This window comes from Rhipicephalus sanguineus, chromosome 7 (assembly GCF_013339695.2).
Source record: "Rhipicephalus sanguineus isolate Rsan-2018 chromosome 7, BIME_Rsan_1.4, whole genome shotgun sequence".
Lineage (NCBI taxonomy): Eukaryota > Metazoa > Arthropoda > Arachnida > Ixodida > Ixodidae > Rhipicephalus > Rhipicephalus sanguineus.
The window spans coordinates 169,918,460-169,925,089 of NC_051182.1; positions in this window are offsets into that span (position 1 = coordinate 169,918,460).

A 6,630-nucleotide genomic window follows, 5' to 3' on the forward strand; every position below is an offset into this window, starting at 1 on the left:
GTGATGTCGATGAAAAGCAGTCCGGGAATTCGGCTAGCAGCTCAAGAATTCTCTTTCGTTCGTCCTTTGGCAGGGTAGTATCAACGTCAAGAACGGGTGCTGATTCTTGTTTAGGCGCTTCGTCCAGTATCGATAAACAGCCTTGGACTTCTACAATATTGTCAAAGTAAGCGACGACCACATCATCATCAGTTATACGCAGAGGTTTATGTGTCGCCCCAGAACAATCGACTAAACCAGGGCTATTGCGGAACGTTATTAAACTGTCCGGGATGTTGATGACGGTGATGACTATCTGGTCATGACATGAATAAAGTAAAAATCCTGTCGCGTACGTCGTCAAACTCTTTCCTCCAGACACGTGTAGCACATACCGGTATACCACGGGCATCGGTGTACGGGTATGCGCCACAGGTAATTGAGTTTATATCTTCACAGAAACGGCGAGAACAGACATTGGTAATTAAAATGCGAGAGTGTTAAGAAAACCGACAAAGTGAGCGTTCACCCGACGAATGCAGAGAATAAAAATTAGGCTCCCAGCAGGAATCGAACTTTATGGTTCTGCGTGGCACTCAGGTATTCTACCACAGAGCCACGCCAGGCCTAGAACCCGCTTTGGAAACACACCATATGCAGGCGTAATGTCGGTGCAACGTCAGCTGTCGTTGTGGTCGTGGCTATCTAATTTTATAACAAAGCACTAAACACTACATATGTACTCCTATGATACAGGCGTCATGTCACGTTGACGTCTGTGGTTCCAGTGTTTGCTCTGCTTTTATTGCAGTGTAATAAACGTTACATTTGTATTCCTATATGATTCAGCAATCTATATTCAAGCGTTTCTCGACCCCGGAGGAATACGCGAACGAAAGAGACGTATGATGTTCACATAACCGCACCGTAAAGTGCACTTCACTGCGAAAATACTGACGTATTTGCTGTAACGTGGGTGCTGACGTTACGTCAGACCATAAGTTACCCTTTGAACGCCAGTGTATAGTCGACGTGTCTGGTAAGACCACGATGTGTACACAACTACTGCACTTACAAAACCACGTCGATCCACCTCGTAACGCTTCGCTCAACACACACACAAAAAAATGCAGCATATAACTACTCGCAGACTGCTTCGCATGAAACCGATTCGCACAAGGCGTGGTATCTGCCGAATATTTAATACATTGTTATTCTGTCTACACGTTAACATTGTCTCCCAACATTTGAAAAGGATACCCGACGTCTCCTATTCGATTTTCAGCTTTCAATGCTTGGCCGATCGCACATGTTGTTCCTTCGGTGTACATCTTGCAAACTCCTGTTCCCGTTTTGCTTTTCTTTTCCTTTCAATGCATCGCCGATTCTAATATTTCAACAGCCATCTTCAGTCAATGTATTTCATGTAGCTTGACGCAACGAGGGCCGTCGTTGGCGGGCCGGTGCGCGAACAAGGCCCACGGCGACGGCGATTGCGGACGGGAACCGATGGAACTGGATCTACTCCCCAGCTTTATCCATGTGTGCATAGCTGTTTGTGAAGCCTACAGCTCAGCCTATCTGCTCGGGCTTGGTTCCCGGGGCCTTTCGGCAGCGCAGGACACAAGCGACGAGAGAACAATGAAGCGCAGCCAACATCCAGCACTGCGTCCCCGCAGCAAGCGCCTGCTCTTTCCCGGCGCGCACATGCCATTAGTTCCGCACCTTCACATAGAGGCACCACCAGTCCAAACTCGCCCCGCGCCCGGTGCCAGAAGATGATTGGTACAGATGGTCAGCCAGCGAAGCTGAGACGTCCAGCCCCGCTATTTATCAATGGGCTAATCCCCCGGCAAACGCGTCCGGCCATTGCCACATTGACACTACTCTGCCCGCACTGCTGCGTCTTCGTCTCGCCGTTGTCGCTTGCGTTAGAGTGACCTAGAATAGGGGGAGTGTCCAAAGCACCGGCTCTCACGTGGGCCTTTTTAGGGGCGAAGCTCCTTAAGGCGGCACCCGTTCGTCCCTCGTAGTCGTAGTCGTAGTGCGTAACCAGTCTTACGCTTTGACCTCCAAGGTGGTGCCGGTGGGAGATTTTTCCTGTGCGTTGTTGAACAATAAAAAATTCGCAGCGTTAGCTAAAAGCCGACTTCTTCTGTCTCTCATTCCCATTAGCAGCCATTCTTTACCTCCAAGGTAGTGCCTGGTGAGATTTCTCCTTTGCGTGATTAAACAATAAAAATTTTGTTCAAAACGCCGTTGATTGATGAAATAAACCAACGAAAGACGCCAGATGTTTTGTAAAAGCAAAACGAAAGAACGCCAGATGTTTCTAAAGCAAAACGAAAAGACGCCAGCTGCTCGACGAAAGACGCCAGATGTTTTCTAAAGCAATGGTTTTCTAAACAATGAAAATTCACAGCGTACATGTAAAATTAAAGTGAGCTGCAAGTCGTCATAACTCATCGAACCTTTAGTATAAACGCGCCCGATCTCACGTCGGTGATGATGTACTGGGCAGAATTCCCGGAAGATTCACGGTTTACCGATGAACCTCCGCAACTTCGCCCACTCATCATAATTCACTCAGTGGATATGCTGTGATTTTTTCCGTGAACTCCCGCGCCGCGCCGCTGCTGCGCCGGACCCGTGGGCTTTCCGCGCTCGGGAAGCGCGCGGAAAGCGAGGGGCGTCTGCTACGCCACACATGGCACTTGAAGTCTACTTAACTTTTAGGGGCGAAGCTCCTTAAGGCGGCACCCGGTCGTCCCTCGTAGTCGTAGTCGTAGTCGTAGTGCGTAACCAGTCTTACGCTTTGACCTCCAAGGTGGTGCCGGTGGGAGATTTTTCCTGTGCGTTGTTGAACAATAAAAAATTCGCAGCGTTAGCTAAAAGCCGACTTCTTCTGTCTCTCATTCCCATTAGCAGCCATTCTTTACCTCCAAGGTAGTGCCTGGTGAGATTTCTCCTGTGCGTGATTAAACAATAAAAATTTTGTTCAAAACGCCGTTGATTGATGAAATAAACCAACGAAAGACGCCAGATGTTTTGTAAAAGCAAAATGAAAGAACGCCAGATGTTTCTAAAGCAAAACGAACAGACGCCAGCTGCTTAACGAAAGACGCCAGATGTTTTCTAAAGCAATGCTTTTCTAAACAATGAAAATTCACAGCGTACATGTAAAATTAAAGTGAGCTGCAAGTCGTCATAACTCATCGAACCTTTAGTATAAACGCACCCGATCTCACGTCGGTGATGATGTACTGGGCAGAATTCACGGAAGATTCACGGTTTATCGATGAACCTCCGCAGCTTCGCCCACTCATCATCATTCACTCCGTGAATATGCTGTGATTTTTTTATAATTTGGTGCGGAATGGAGCTTATCCATCTTTAAGCATTGTGTTAGGGCTGCGGCAACAACAGAATGCAAAAAATTATGAGTCAAGCGGCATCAGCGTGGCCTAGTTCCGGTCACAGAGTTCGTGAACGTTGGTGCGTCTGTAAAAACGCGCAAAACGGACACGCACAAGCAAAGAACGAAAAATAGGAACCTTATCCGCACGCGTAATCGGGCAATAGCATCACGCGTGCACGAATTAAGAGGAATAAAAAAAGCAAATTGCACGCGCAGTCAGCTCAAATACTCGCGCAGAGTGACCGCTTCACACTACGACCTTTTTACTCATGGTCGCCACTGGTTTGCTAGCCATATGCACACCGCTTTATTCGACAATTAATTAGCCTCCACTAGCTCTTTATCATGGACGGAGCACACCGGGAAGACGCAATGGAAAAAAAGAATTTAAAAAAAAGGAGAAGAGACGACCATACGACCGCATTGTTGTTGGACCTTATTCCACCAAGTTCTTGCATAAAAGGCGTAATATAGAAAATCCTTTACAAATACGCAGATATCATGAAACAAAGTTACAAATGCCCCCATTCTTGCTGTACAAGCTGCCGAAACGAAAATACGGTAACAAATTGACAAATAGAACTGTAATATCTCGATCACTTCAGAAAATTATTCAAATGCAGAGATCCCTTTTGTACCTAGCCTGAAAAAAATGCAACATGCGATAATATATATATATATATATATAGATATATATATATATATATATATATATATATATATATATATATATATATATATATATATATATATATATTATCGCGTGTTGCATTGGATCGCATGAAACGTTCGCGCGAGATGCGTGAATTGCTTCAAGCCTTCACCATACGAAATGAAAACAGCTTCAAACAACACATTCTCAACTTCAGATGTTTTCACGGTTTAGCCTTGGCCCGGTTGAGAGACTTTACAAAACGATGTGGGCGAGTAGTTACATGAAATACAACTGTTTCCACGGCAGTTGAGTGCGCGCCAACACGGCAGCCGACCGCAATTTCACGCTATTTCGTGATGCCCTCAATATAGCGTCCACCACAATTCAGAGATGATCCACAAATCAAGAGATGACCAGACGGGTAAAGCAAGCCTCTTTTGTCCCGCAGACGCGTGCAATCAGGTGCTCTGAACTGAGAATCACGTTTGTTTTCAGGCGATCGCTCGTAACGTGAAGTGAGGCATACACGATGTTGCACTGTTATCGTTTCATTTTCTTTGGTTTGCCTTTTTTATTAGGGTAAAGCCTCAGATGCCTCATCAAACACGAAAATTTACCGTCGGCGTCCCGCGTAGCCAACACGAGTGATGCGTAAAATCATCACGCGATGACGTCGACAGAACTTTTGACGTCACTATGACGTCATTCAACGTGACATCATATATAATGACGCCATCACATGACATGGTCGCTTTGCATTGCCTCCGTGATCGGGGTCCGATCACGAAGGCAATGTAAAAGCAGTTTAGGTGCAGATAGCTTGCAATGCCTTCAATCCTGTCGGCAGTCCGAAACCACGTTGTGTGCAGAAATCTTTGCATCGACTGACGAAAAAGATGGCTTTCGTTTTCGAGTCATCCCAGGCGAATGCATAAGGGACCATGTTTTTTAACACGAAAGTGTTTTATGCCGGGGTCCACCAAGACTTCAGTGACGTATTTCCGTCACGCAAATGGCGTAGAAAAATTATACACGATCAGATGGCAAAGAAAGAAAGTTCCGTCAACGGGCATCGAACCCACGACCGTTCGGTCCGCAACAACAAATGCGGGGCACGCTATCAACTGCGCCACGGCCACAGACTCCAGTGGCTTTAGAAACGCGCCTTTTATATCTACCACTCTCCCGGTCGGCTGGGTGGTGTTGCCCTCTGGGAGCGGTAAATAAAGTAATTCATAAAGGATTAGCACCTGCGACGCGTTACACGTCCCTCCTATTCGGCGCGTTTTCAATAGAAGTTCAAATTCGTCAATGGCGACCTTAGCCAAGCGTCGTAAGAGCGTCGGCCTCACTCATAGCTGTGCGACGCGCGCCAGCCTCTCCTGGCTGTAACAACGCGTTCCTCGCTCACGAAATCGCGGCCGGGATACCGAGGCGGCGCGACGCGCTTTGCGTTTCTCTCTGGTCCTGCCGTGGCGTTCAATGACATTTTAACATGCCGCGTGATGGCGACCAAGTTCTGCGTCCAATATGCGACGCTCTTCTGGCTATCACACCTAGTTCTCTGATTACGCTTTCATCGTTAACTACTACACCACAGGGTTTGTTTAATCATTTAGCAGGGACCTTAGTCGTCGGGACGGATATGTACCACCAACCACCAAAGTGGGCACATCCACGTTAAACGGTGCTATAGCTGCCAGACATCAATATACACTGTGTGAATTTTCTTATATCAATGTACAGTAAACATTCAGTTACTTCTGTAAGGGCAAGCTTTACTTTCGTGTTATTCCGATTCCTATGACGGAGGGATCAACCATGTTTCTTTTTTTCATGTAATTTTTTCGCATACATTTCACCTATGCGGTCAGTTCTTCAAAAGGTATGGATAAGTCTAACATGTTGACATCGATATTGGTGACCGCCACATTTTTTTATAACCTGACGGATACAAATCGTCAGACCACACATTGTCAGAATTATTTCTGGCTACAGAAAGGGGGTTTGCGCGCCATACACCATATTATTATTATTAGTCGTTACGCAGATGGCAAGCATGTCAAGTTAGTGATGCCATGCCCTATCGGTCGTGTTGGGCATACATACACTCGTGCCCCTCCGTGCCAATTTTCGTGTATACCAAGTGAACGAGACGCGAGTTACGCGAGTAATTTTTTACTTTTGTTACCGCGGCCACGCCGACAGACACATTCAGTTTCGCATGAAATGGCTTGAAACAGCAGAGCGCCGGAGGCAGCCTTGTAAAACAAATCGAATGCACGAAATAAAAGATAGGATATGAAGGGTGCAAACGCGATAGCATGCATGAGCTAGTTACTACGTGCATATGTGCTACGTTCTCCTGGTTATCTCCAGTTTATTCTCTCCTGCAGCAAGTTTACGTTCGTCATTCCACACGAAAGTAAGTTAAGCGCCTTTTCTCACGCTGAAGTGCGCGCAGGATGCGTTCCTCAAACAGCCGCGAAAGTGTGGACCAATGCGGTGACAAACCAGCTGAAAGGATATTGTGACGGGACGAGGGAAGTGAAGAACCGCGGAAACCTTATCGGGATCA